General features: G+C 38.8%; 1 protein-coding gene across 3 annotated transcripts in view; it reads right to left on the reverse strand.

Moving 5' to 3' along the window:
* Window positions 1–8,521, reverse strand: part of boc (BOC cell adhesion associated, oncogene regulated) — a 64,367-nt gene extending 55,846 nt beyond the window's left edge. For all 3 annotated transcript variants that reach the window (XM_072913430.1, XM_072913429.1, XM_072913428.1), the window contains exon 1: window positions 8,291–8,521. The gene's annotated coding sequence lies outside the window, so the exon portion shown is untranslated. The remainder of the gene's footprint in view (window positions 1–8,290) is intronic.
* Between the last annotated feature and the right edge of the window lie 5,150 nt (window positions 8,522–13,671).

Here is a 13,671-nt window from a genome sequence, read left to right on the forward strand (position 1 = left end):
GGTCACAAGATAGTCCACAACAATAACAACCTTCATCTGGAACAGTATCAGTCAGGTCACAAGATAGTCCACAACAATAACAACCTTCATCTGGAACAGTATCAGTCAGGTCACAATATAGTCCACAACAATAACAACCTTCATCTGGAACAGTATCAGTCAGGTCACAAGATAGTCCACAACAATAACAACCTTCATCTGGAACAGTATCAGTCAGGTCACAATATAGTCCACAACAATAACAACCTTCATCTGGAACAGTATCAGTCAGGTCACAAGATAGTCCACAGCAATAGCAACCTTCATCTGGAACAGTATCAGTCAGGTCACAAGATAGTCCACAACAATAACAACCTTCATCTGGAACAGTATCAGTCGGGTCACAAGATAGTCCACAACAATAACAACCTTCATCTGGAACAGTATCAGTCAGGTCACAAGATAGTCCACAGCAATAGCAACCTTCATCTGGAACAGTATCAGTCAGGTCACAAGATAGTCCACAACAATAACAACCTTCATCTGGAACAGTATCAGTCGGGTCACAAGATAGTCCACAACTAGAGATGTCCGATAATATCGGCAGGCCGATATTATCGGCCAATAAATGCGTTAAAATGTAATATCGGAAATTATCGGTATCGTTTTTTTTATTATCGGTATCGTTTTTTGGTTTTTTTTTTATTTATTTTTGTATTAAATCAACATAAAAAACACAAGCTACACTTACAATTAGTGCACCAACCCAAAAAACCTCCCTCCCCCATTCAAACTCATTCACACAAAAGGGTTGTTTCTTTCTGTTATTAATATTCTGGTAGGTTCCTACATTATATATCAATATATATCAATACAGTCTGCAGGGATACAGTCCGTAAGCACACATGATTGCTCCACTAATAGTACTAACCTTTAACACTTCATTTGACTCATTTTCATTCATTACTAGTTTCTATGTAACTGTTTTTATATTGTTTTACTTTCCTTTTTATTCAAGAAAATGTTTTTAATTTATTTATCTTATTTTATTTTTTTTAAAGTACCTTATCTTCACCATACATGGTTGTCCAAATTAGGCATAATAATGTGTTAATTCCACGACTGTATGTATCGGTTGATATCGGTATCGGTTGATATCGGTATCGGTAATTAAAGAGTTGGATAATATCGGAATATCGGATATCGGCAAAAAGCCATTATCGGACATCCTTATCCACAACAATAACAACCTTCATCTGGAGGAACAGTATCAGTCAGGTCACAAGATAGTCCACAACAATAACAAATCAAATGAAATCAACTTTATTCATAAAGCACATTTAAAATGTACCACCGGGGTCGCCAAAGTGCTGTACAATGGGCAGGTTGAAAGATAATACTATGACATCATACATATGAAAAATAAACAACAATAATATGTGTATAAATAATCTATGACATCATACATATGAAAAATAAACAACAATAATATGTGTATAAATAATCTATGACATCATATATATGAACAATACACAACAATGATACATGTAGAAATAATCCACGTGGTGATATCCTTTACACACTGATGTGCCTTTTTGATGCAGTACCACCTGAGGGATCCAAGGTGTGTAATATCATGTCTTACATGCAGTCATTTCTCCACATTCTCTGAACGTTATAATGATATTACGGAGCGTAGATGGTGAAATCCCTAAATTGTTGTGTGTATATATATATATATATATATATATATATACATACATACATACATACAAAATGCACACTTTTGACACCCCTGCTATAGATAATAAAAAATCTGATAAATCTATGGATAAAAAGCAGAGCCTAGCGACGCATGCGCGTTCATCATAACTCTCTCTCGCTCTCTGTCTCTGCCCCTCCCTCACCAATGCTACTGTTTGTTTTGTTTTTAACCTTCCTCACCCTGAAGGTACATTGAAAATACACTCAACCCTAACTCAAAATGCCGGACATTTGAGGCATTTATGAAACTCCGCCCTGACAGCTCCGCAAAAGAGGACATGTCCGGTGAAAAGAGGACGTGTGGTCAGGTCACCGGAAATGTCCTCTTTTGCTAGCATGCTAGCAGCTAACGGGCTAGGATAGACTGACCACACGTCCTCTTTTCACCGGACATGTCCTCTTTTGCGGAGCTGTCAGGGCGGAGTTTCATAAATGCCTCAAATGTCCGGCATTTTGAGTATTGTTTACACAACGTGCAGTACGCTACTTAATATGTCCGTGTGGAAACTCGTTCGGTACACCTCCGCACCGAAACGGTTCGATACAAATACACGTACCGTTACACGCCTATTATTTTGATTATTGTTTTTCAGCTGTTTGTAAATGTCGCATTTTATAAATAAAGGTAAAAAAATAAAAAATAAAAATATATATGTATATATACATATATATATATACACACACACATATATATACATGTATATACACATGTATATATACATATATATATATATAATGTATATATATATATATATATATATATATATATATATATATACAGTATATATATACCGTATTTTCCGCACCATAAGGCGCCCTGGGTTATAAGCCGCACCTTCAATGAACGGCATATTTCAAAACTTTGTCCACCTATAAGCCGCCCCGTGTTGTAAGCCGCATCTAACTGCGCTAAAGGAATGTCAAAAAAACAGTCAGATAGGTCAGTCAAACTTTAATAATATATTAAAACCAGCGTGATGTGGGCGCGCATGGAGTCGTATATCAACATGGACGGAGCTGCGTGAAAAAAGCCACCCGGCCTCTTCGCGTAAACTTAAACTTACCTTAACCACTCGCTCATCTTTTCTTCATCCATCCCTTCGAGTTAGCTTTTATGATGACGCCGGCTGGAAAGGTCTCTTTTGGCAAGGTCTTCCTTTTGAATATCACCATGGGTGGAAGTTTCTGGCCATTAGCATGGCAAGCTAGAACCACAGTGAAGGATGACTTCTCATTCCCTGTGGTGCTAATATTCACCGTACGTGCTCCCGTTGTATCCACAGTGCGGTTCACAGGAATATCAAAAGTCAGTGGAACCTCGTCCATGTTGATAATGTTCTCTGGCCGGATCTTTTTTCAGCTATCTTGTTTTTACAATATGCACGGAAAGTAGCCAGCTTTTCTTGAAAGTCTTTAGGCAGTTGCTGTGAAATAGTAGTCCGTGTGCAGATGGAGAGATTGCGTCTTTTCATGAACCGGATCCCGGTCGCTTAGTAGGAGCCATTTTGTGGTCTTTACAGATGTAAACACACAAAGGAAATGAAACGTACGGTAATATCCGCGCGCTTTTTCTTCTTCTACGCGGGTGGGTGGTTGCTTACAGTAGAAGAAGAAGCGCTTCCTGTTCTATGGGGGCGGGTGCTTACCTTGGCGGTTGCTTGCGTAGAAGAAGAAGCGCTTCCTGTTCTACCGGGAAAAAAGATGGCGGCTGTTTACCGAAGTTGCGAGACCGAAACTTTATGAAAATGAATCTTAATATTAATCCATATATAAAGCGCACCGGGTTATAAGGCGCACTATCAGCTTTTGAGAAAATTTGTGGTTTTTAGGTGTGCCTTATAGTGCGGAAAATACGGTATATATAATGTATATATATATATATATATATATATATATATATATATATATATACAGTATATATATATATACAAATAATACCTGCATGATAGTATTATAGTACATATATTTATACAAATAATACCTGCATGATAGTATTATAGTACATATATATATATATATATATACAAATAATATATGCATGATAGTATTATAGTACATATACATACAAATAATATATGCAAGATACTATTATAGTAAATATAAATATACAAATAATATATGCATGATAGTATCATAGTACACATATATATATATATATATATATACACACAAATAATATATGCATGATAGTATTATAGTACATATAGCTGAGATAGGCTCCAGCGCCCCCGGCGACCCAGAAGGGAATAAGTGGTAGAAAATGAATGGATGGATGGATATATACAAATAATATATGCATGATAGTATTATAGTACATTATAATAGGGCTGGGCGATATGGCCTTTTTTTAATATCTCAATATTTTTAGGCCATATCGCGATGCACCATATATATATCTCAATATTTAGCCTTAGCCTTGAATGAACACTTGATGCATATAATGAGAGCAGTATGATGATTCTATGTGTCTACATTCAAACATTCTTCTTCATTAATATATGCTACTTTTAAACTTTCATGCAGAGATGGAAATCACAAGTAAAAGTGTATTTATTAAAGAGTTATTAAGCAGTGGCACAAACATTCATGTCATTTGCAAACAGAAAGTGCAAGATTGTCAGAGACATTTTAAAACAAGCTATAAGTGCACTTTTTGTGCATGATGTCACTAAGATGACATATCAAAACAACACTCAATTAAAGTGCACTTTTTGTACAGAACGCCACTACAATAGTTTAAAAACATGATGTCACACAAGATATTTCAATAAGTGTCGAATAAAAATGAGCTGCATAATAGGAAATCAAATAGTGTATGTCCTTCGCTATGTGGTAGGTTCCTGCAGACGTAATCTCCTTCTGTTGTTGACTATTTGTTTCATACGGTGTTGATGTGGAAATGTTTGCCTCAGCATTTTGATGGTGTGGCACCGAACAAAGATGTTGACATGCGGAGTAAGCACTGTTCATTCTCTAGCAGGTGACTTTTCAAATGATGCTACATATTAGCAGTAATGCTACTTTCTGTAGAAATGCTTTTGCCCCACACTTGACAAAGTACGGTTGTCTGTTGGACATATTCCCACTTGAAGCCAAACTGGCAGCTCAGTCGCCAGAATGTTACTGTAAAAAACAGACATCTTTTCCCCCGGTTTACAGTAAAATGATGTAAAAAACAACAACAGAAAAACCAAATATTTACAGTACAATACTGGAAACTCAGCTGCCACTTTATACAGTAAAATGTACAGATTTTGTTTTCAGTCCACGTAAAATATATCTAATAATCAAATGCACAGGCAAACATCTAATACTCCAAAGAATCACTTATTGAAATATTCAAACACAGTGTTACTGTTCAAACGGGTGGTCATGATATAGTGGCCCAAATTAAGAAATGTACTTCTTAAATACCTTGTTTTTAATGAATTCTTAGGCCTACTATGCCACTGTGTTTTAATGTTGTCATTATGGTGGTACTTGATGAATACTTAGGTCTACTACACTACTGTATTTAATGTTGTCATTATGGTGGTACTTGATGAATACTTAGGTCTACTACACTACTGTATTTAATGTTGTCATTATGGTGGTACTTAATGAATACTTAGGTCTACTACACTACTGTATTTAATGTTGTCATTATGGTGGTACTTAATGAATACTTAGGTCTACTACACTACTGTATTTAATGTTGTCATTATGGTGGTACTTAATGAATACTTAGGTCTACTACACTACTGTATTTAATGTTGTCATTATGGTGGTACTTAATGAATACTTAGGTCTACTACACTACTGTATTTAATGTTGTCATTATGGTGGTACTTAATGAATACTTAGGTCTACTACACTACTGTATTTAATGTTGTCATTATGGTGGTACTTAATGAACACTTAGGTCTACTACACTACTGTATTTAATGTTGTCATTATGGTGGTACTTAATGAATACTTAGGTCTACTACACTACTGTATTTAATGTTGTCATTATGGTGGTACTTAATGAATACTTAGGTCTACTACACTACTGTATTTAATGTTGTCATTATGGTGGTACTTAATGAATACTTAGGTCTACTACACTACTGTATTTAATGTTGTCATTATGGTGATACTTAATGAATACTTGGGTCTACTACACTACTGTATTTAATGTTGTCATTATGGTGGTACTTGATGAATACTTAGGTCTACTACACTACTGTATTTAATGTTGTCATTATGGTGATACTTAATGAATACTTAGGTCTACTACACTACTGTATTTAATGTTGTCATTATGATGGTACTTAATGAATACTTAGGTCTACTACACTACTGTATTTAATGTTGTCATTATGGTGGTACTTAATGAATACTTAGGTCTACTACGCCACTGTGTTTTAATGTTGTCATTATGGTGGTACTTAATGAATACTTAGGTCTACTACACTACTGTATTTAATGTTGTCATTATGGTGGTACTTAATGAATACTTAGGTCTACTACACTACTGTATTTTAATGTTGTCATTATGGTGGTACTTAATGAATACTTAGGTCTACTACACTACTGTATTTAATGTTGTCATTATGGTGGTACTTAATGGATAATTAGGTCTACTACGCCACTGTGTTTTAATGTTGTAATTATGGTGGTACTTGATGAATACTTAGGTCTACTACACTACTGTATTTAATGTTGTCATTATGGTGGTACTTAATGAATACTTAGGTCTACTACACTACTGTATTTAATGTTGTCATTATGGTGGTACTTAATGAATACTTAGGTCTACTACACTACTGTATTTAATGTTGTCATTATGGTGGTACTTGATGAATACTTAGGTCTACTACACTACTGTATTTAATGTTGTCATTATGGTGGTACTTAATGAATACTTAGGTCTACTACACTACTGTATTTAATGTTGTCATTATGGTGGTACTTAATGAATACTTAGGTCTACTACACTACTGTATTTAATGTTGTCATTATGGTGGTACTTAATGGATAATTTGGTCTACTACGCCACTGTGTTTTAATGTTGTCATTATGGTGGTACTTAATGAATACTTAGGTCTACTACACTACTGTATTTAATGTTGTCATTATGGTGGTACTTGATGAATACTTAGGTCTACTACACTACTGTATTTAATGTTGTCATTATGGTGGTACTTAATGAATACTTAGGTCTACTACACTACTGTATTTTAATGTTGTCATTATGGTGGTACTTAATGAATACTTAGGTCTACTACACTACTGTATTTAATGTTGTCATTATGGTGGTACTTAATGAATACTTAGGTCTACTACACTACTGTATTTAATGTTGTCATTATGGTGGTACTTAATGAATACTTAGGTCTACTACACTACTGTATTTAATGTTGTCATTATGGTGGTACTTAATGAATACTTAGGTCTACTACACTACTGTATTTTAATGTTGTCATTATGGTGGTACTTAATGAATACTTAGGTCTACTACACTACTGTATTTAATGTTGTCATTATGGTGGTACTTAATGAATACTTAGGTCTACTACACTACTGTATTTAATGTTGTCATTATGGTGGTACTTAATGAATACTTAGGTCTACTACACTACTGTATTTAATGTTGTCATTATGGTGGTACTTAATGAATACTTAGGTCTACTACACTACTGTATTTTAATGTTGTCATTATGGTGGTACTTAATGAATACTTAGGTCTACTACACTACTGTATTTAATGTTGTCATTATGGTGGTACTTAATGAATACTTAGGTCTACTACACTACTGTATTTAATGTTGTCATTATGGTGGTACTTGGAGAGCCACAAGCGATGCATGTTTTTTTCTAAAAGCCTAAATCACTAAGAACACCACAGATCTAGTCCACAAGTCCACAGCCAGAGATGGGAAACACGCATTAATATGAGAGTGAGAGGAGGTAGAAGAACTAGAAGCTTCCATCTGCAGAGTTCATCAACAACTAGTCACTCCGGAAACCGAGGGTCCCTGAAGGTGCCAGCAACGCGCAGCCAAGTGGTGCGTTCGCTGTCGGCTGGGAGAAAAGGCCTCACGGCAAAGTGGGGGTTAGTCAGAAGTCCCCCCCAATGGTGGCTACGGCCTGCAACGCCGACACGCTTCTCGGTCCAAAAAGACAAGATTAAGACGCAAAAACACAAGCGACGTGTCACTTTTCCCCCCAAAACATTCTTGGAGCTTCCAAAGTAAGAGCACGTATGCGTCAATTCAAAGTAAGAACCTCGCTCGCTAACCAGATCTGGACTTGTCCGACTCCAAGTGGCCTTTAGTGCAGAATAGATGTAGTTAGTTGCAGAATAAATGTAGTTAGTTGCAGAATAGATGTATTTAGTTGCATAGTTAGGTGCAAGGATGCCTTTAAGAAGTGGACTTGTGCTCGGACAAGCAGCGTGACAAAGTGGTGGACGACAAAGACGACAAAGAGCACTTGTTGCTCCTCCAAAGTCATTCCCGAGCAGAGAAAAGAGCCAACATGTTTCCAGAAGACATTTTGTTGGAAAAGGAGGAGTGAAACTTACCCAAAAGTGTTCAAACTGTTCGTCTTTTCTTCTTCGAGCGAGGCAACTTCCGTTCGCTTCTTTAGTCCTCCTCGCAGGCTAAACTAAACTAAACTAAACAAAACAAGTCACAAAATCAGAAGAATGTTTCTTTTTTTCTTGGCGTCTTGTTAGATTCCCAAAGTTGCGCTCAGTGAAAAAAACATTTTTGGATGACTGAACTCGCAAACTATTCTCCCCCACTTAGGCCCCGCCTTTGACTCCTCCCACTTGTCCAGCAGGAGGAGGGACATGAACAATGCACTTTGGCCACGCCTTTGACTCCTCCCACTTGTCCAGCAGGAGGAGGCACATGAACAATGCACTTTGCCCACGCCTTTGACTCCTCCCACTTGTCCAGCAGGAGGAAGCACATGAACAATGCACTTTGGCCCCGCCTTTGACTCCTCCCACTTGTCCAGCAGGAGGAGGCACATGAACCCCTCTGTGTTTGTTTTATGAACAATAAATAATAACTTCATACCCTCTTCACACCTTGTTAATGGTCAATGATTTTAATACTTTTTATAACAGACTTGATTTGAACTTGATGCATGTATAAGAATAATATTCATAATATTAATAATAATATCAATAATAATAATAATTGTGACTTGTAAGCAGATACCGTATTTCCTTGAATTATACAGGTAAAAGCCAGTAGAATATTTTGAAAAACTTGATTTATTTCAGTAATTGCATTCAAAAGGTGTAACTTGTACATTATATTTATTCATTGCACACAGACTGATGCATTCAAATGTTTATTTCATTTAATTTTGATGATTTGAAGTGGCAACAAATGAAAATCCAAAATTCCGTGTGTCACAAAATTAGAATATTGTGTAAGGGTTAAATTTTGAAGACACCTGGTGCCACAAACTAATCAGCTGATTAACTCAAAACACCTGCAAAGGGCTTTAAATGGTCTCTCAGTCCAGTTCTGAAGCCTACACAAACATGGGGAAGACTTCAGATTTGACAGCTGTCCAAAAGGCAACCATCGACACATTGCACAAGGAGGGAAAGACACAAAAGGTTATTGCTGAAGAGGCTGGCTGTTCTCAGAGCTCTGTGTCCAAACACATTAATGGAGAGGCAAAGGGAAGGAAAAACTGTGGTCAGAAAAAGTGTACAAGCGATAGGGATCACCGCGCCCTGGTCAAGATTGTGAAAAAAAACCCATTCAAAAATGTGGGGGAGATTCAGAAGGAGTGGACAGCTGCTGGAGTCAGTGCTTCAAGATCCACCACCAAGAGACGCTTGAAAGACATGGGTTTCAACTGCCGCGTACCTCGTGTCAAGCCACTGTTGACCAAGAAACAGCGCGAAAAGCGTCTCACCTGGGCTAAGGAAAAAAAGAGCTGGACTGCTGCTGAGTGGTCCAAAGTCATGTTTTCTGACAAAAGCAAATTTTGCATTTCCTTTGGAAATCGAGGTCCCAGAGTCTGGAGGAAGACAGGAGAGGCACAGGATCCACGTTGCCTGAAGTCTAGTGTAAAGTTTCCACCATCAGTGATGGTTTGGGGTGCCATGTCATCTGCTGGTGTCGGTCCACTCTGTTTCCTGAGATCCAGGGTCAACGCAGCCGTCTACCAGCAAGTTTTAGAGCACTTCATGCTTCCTGCTGCTGACCTGCTCTATGGAGATGGAGATTTCAAGTTCCAACAGGACTTGGCGCCTGCACACAGCGCAAAATCTACCCGTGCCTGGTTTACGGACCATGGTATTTCTGTTCTAAATTGGCCCGCCAACTCCCCTGACCTTAGCCCCATAGAAAATCTGTGGGGTATTGTGAAAAGGAAGATGCAGAATGCCAGACCCAAAAACGCAGAAGAGTTGAAGGCCACTATCAGAGCAACCTGGGCTCTCATAACACCTGAGCAGTGCCAGAAACTCATCGACTCCATGCCACGCCGCATTAACGCAGTAATTGAGGCAAAAGGAGCTCCAACCAAGTATTGAGTATTGTACATGCTCATATTTTTCATTTTCATACTTTTCAGTTGGCCAACATTTCTAAAAATCCCTTTTTTGTATTAGCCTTAAGTAATATTCTCATTTTGTGACACACGGAATTTTGGATTTTCATTTGTTGCCACTTCAAATCATCAAAATGAAATGAAATAAACATTTGAATGCATCAGTCTGTGTGCAATGAATAAATATAATGTACAAGTTACACCTTTTGAATGCAATTACTGAAATAAATCAAGTTTTTCAAAATATTCTAATTTACTGGCTTTTACCTGTATACTCTGATGATTATCTTGTGTGATGACTGTATTATGATGATAGTATATATCTGTATCATGAATCAATTGAAGTGGACCCCGACTTAAAGACTTATTGGGGTGTTACCATTTAGTGGTCAATTGTACGGAATATGTACTTCACTGTGCAACCTACTAATAAAAGTTTCAATCAATCAATCAATCAATCAATTACAACAACAAGAGTGTGTTGTTGCCGGTGCTGTAATAATCATTAACTTTAGAATTTGATGGCAGCAACACGTGACAAAGAAGTTGGGAAAGGTGGCAATAAATACTGATAAAGTTGAGGAATGCTCATCAAACACTTATTTGGAACATCCCACAGGTGCGCAGGCTAATTGGGAACAGGTGGGTGCCATGATTGGCTATAAAAACAGCTTCCCAAAAAATGCTCAGTCTTTCACAAGAAAGGATGGGGCGAGGTACACCCCTTTGTCCACAACTGCGTGAGCAAATAGTCAAACAGTTTAAGAACAACGTTTCTCAAAGTGCAATTGCAAGAAATGTAGGGATTTCAACATCTACGCTCCATAATATCATCAAAAGGTTCAGAGAATGTGGAGAAATCACTCCACGTAAGCGGCATGGCCGGAAACCAACATTGAATGATCGTGACCTTCCATCCCTCAGACGGCACTGTATCAAAAACCCACATCAATCTCTAAAGGATATCACCACATGGGCTCAGAAACACTTCAGAAAACCACTGTCACTAAATACAGTTGGTCGCTACATCTGTAAGTGCAAGTTAAAACTCTACTATGCAAAGCGAAAGCCATTTATCAACAACACCCAGAAACGCCGCCGTCTTCTCTGGGCCCGAGATCATCTGAGATGGACTCATGCAAAGTGGAAAAGTGTTCTGTGGTCTGAAGAGTCCACATTTCAAATTGTTTTTGGAAATATTCGACATCGTGTCATCCGGACCAAAGGGGAAGCGAACCATCCAGACTGTTATCGACGCAAAGTTGAAAAGCCAGCATGTGTGATGGTATGGGGGTGCATTAGTGCCCAAGACATGGGTAACTTACACATCTGTGAAGGCACCATTAATGCTGAAAGGTACATACAGGTTTTGGAACAACATATGCTGCCATCTAAGCGCCGTCTTTATCATGGACGCCCCTGCTTATTTCAGCAAAACAATGCCAAGCCACATTCAGCACGTGTTACAACAGCGTAGCTTTGTAAAAAAAAGAGTGCGGGTACTTTCCTGGCCCGCCTGCAGTCCAGACCTGTCTCCCATCGAAAATGTGTGTCGCATTATGAAGCGTAAAATATGACAGCGGAGACCCCGGACTGTTGAACCACTGAAGCTCTACATAAAACAAGAATGGGAAAGAATTCCACTTTCAAAGCTTCAACAATTAGTTTCCTCAGTTCCCAATCGTTTATTGAGTGTTGTTAAAAGAAAAGGTGATGTAACACAGTGGTGAACATGCCCTTTCCCAACTACTTTGGCACGTGTTGCAGCCATGAAATTCTAAGTTAATTATTATTTAATTATTAACCTCGTCCACAGCCACGGCTGCTGCCCTTCGGAGTCACCTGGGATAGAACACCCCGGTAGGACTCCTTCTTCAGTCAGACGGCTTCCTTGGCCACTGCTGTCCACCAGGGTGTTTGAGGGTTACCGCCCCTTGAGGCACCTAAGACCTTCTGGCCACAGCTGGCAGCTGCAGCTTTAGCAATAGAGGCTTAGAACATTGCCCATTCCTGTTCTATGTCCCCAACCTCCACAGGGATGGCAGAGAGGTGAGAGTTAAAGAGTGACAGAGGACTCCTCCAAACGTTCCCAGTTCACCCGCACTACACGCTTGGGTTTGCCAGGTCTGTCCAGAGGTTTCCCCCGCCATCTGACCCAACTCACCACCAGATGGTGATCAGTTGACAGTTTCAACCCCTCTCTTCACCCGAGTGTTCAAAACATACGGCCTCAGATCAGCCGATACGATGACAAAATCGATCATTGATCTTTGGCCTAGGGTGCTCTGGTACCAGGTACACCTATGAGCATCCTTATGTTTGAACATGGTGTTTGTTATCGCATTACCATTGCAGTGAAAGGTGAGGCGTGGAAGCGTGCAGGACACCTCCACAAGCTTGCAGGCCAACCTTTGAGCGGTGGGAGTGAACAATGCTCAGACTGGTCCTAACTTCCTGCTGGAACACAAAACCATGAAGACCAGTGGAGGTTTTGTTTATGTTTATGTAAACATGTTTATGGTAAACATTGAAGACCAGCGGATGTTTTGTTTGTGTTTATGTAAACATTGTGCTCATCAAATAAACACAAGAAAAGAAAAAAGTCAACAATCGAGCAAAAAGACCGAATGAAATAATAATAATAATAAAATAATGTTTTAGCATTAGAACATTTCAAATGGCCAGTTAGGTGATGACATCATGGCCTGTTAGGTGATGACATCATGGCCTGTTAGGTGATGACATCATGGCCTGTTAGGTGATGACATCATGGCCAGTTAGGTGATGACATCATGGCCTGTTAGGTGATGACATCTTGGCCTTTTAGGTGATGATATCATGGCCAGTTAGGTGATGACATCATGGCCTGTTAGGTGATGACATCTTGGCCTGTTAGGTGATGACATCTTGGCCTGTTAGGTGATGACATCATGGCCAGTTAGGTGATGACATCATGGCCTGTTAGGTGATGACATCTTGGCCTGTTAGGTGATGACATCTTGGCCTTTTAGGTGATGACATCATGGCCTGTTAGGTGATGACATCATGGCCTGTTAGGTGATGACATCTTGGCCTTTTAGGTGATGACATCATGGCCAGTTAGGTGATGACATCATGGTCTGTTAGGTGATGACATCTTGGCCTGTTAGGTGATGACATCTTGGCCTTTTAGGTGATGACATCATGGCCAGTTAGGTGATGATATCATGGCCTGTTAGGTGATGACATCATGGCCAGTTAGGTGATGACATCATGGCCTGTTAGGTGATGACATCTTGGCCTGTTAGGTGATGACATCTTGGCCTGTTAAGTGATGACATCATGGCCAGTTAGGTGATGATATCATGGCCTGTTAGGTGATGACATCATGGCCAGTTAGGT

Source organism: Nerophis lumbriciformis, linkage group LG07, assembly GCF_033978685.3.
Source record: "Nerophis lumbriciformis linkage group LG07, RoL_Nlum_v2.1, whole genome shotgun sequence".
In the NCBI taxonomy this organism is placed as follows: Eukaryota; Metazoa; Chordata; class Actinopteri; order Syngnathiformes; family Syngnathidae; genus Nerophis; species Nerophis lumbriciformis.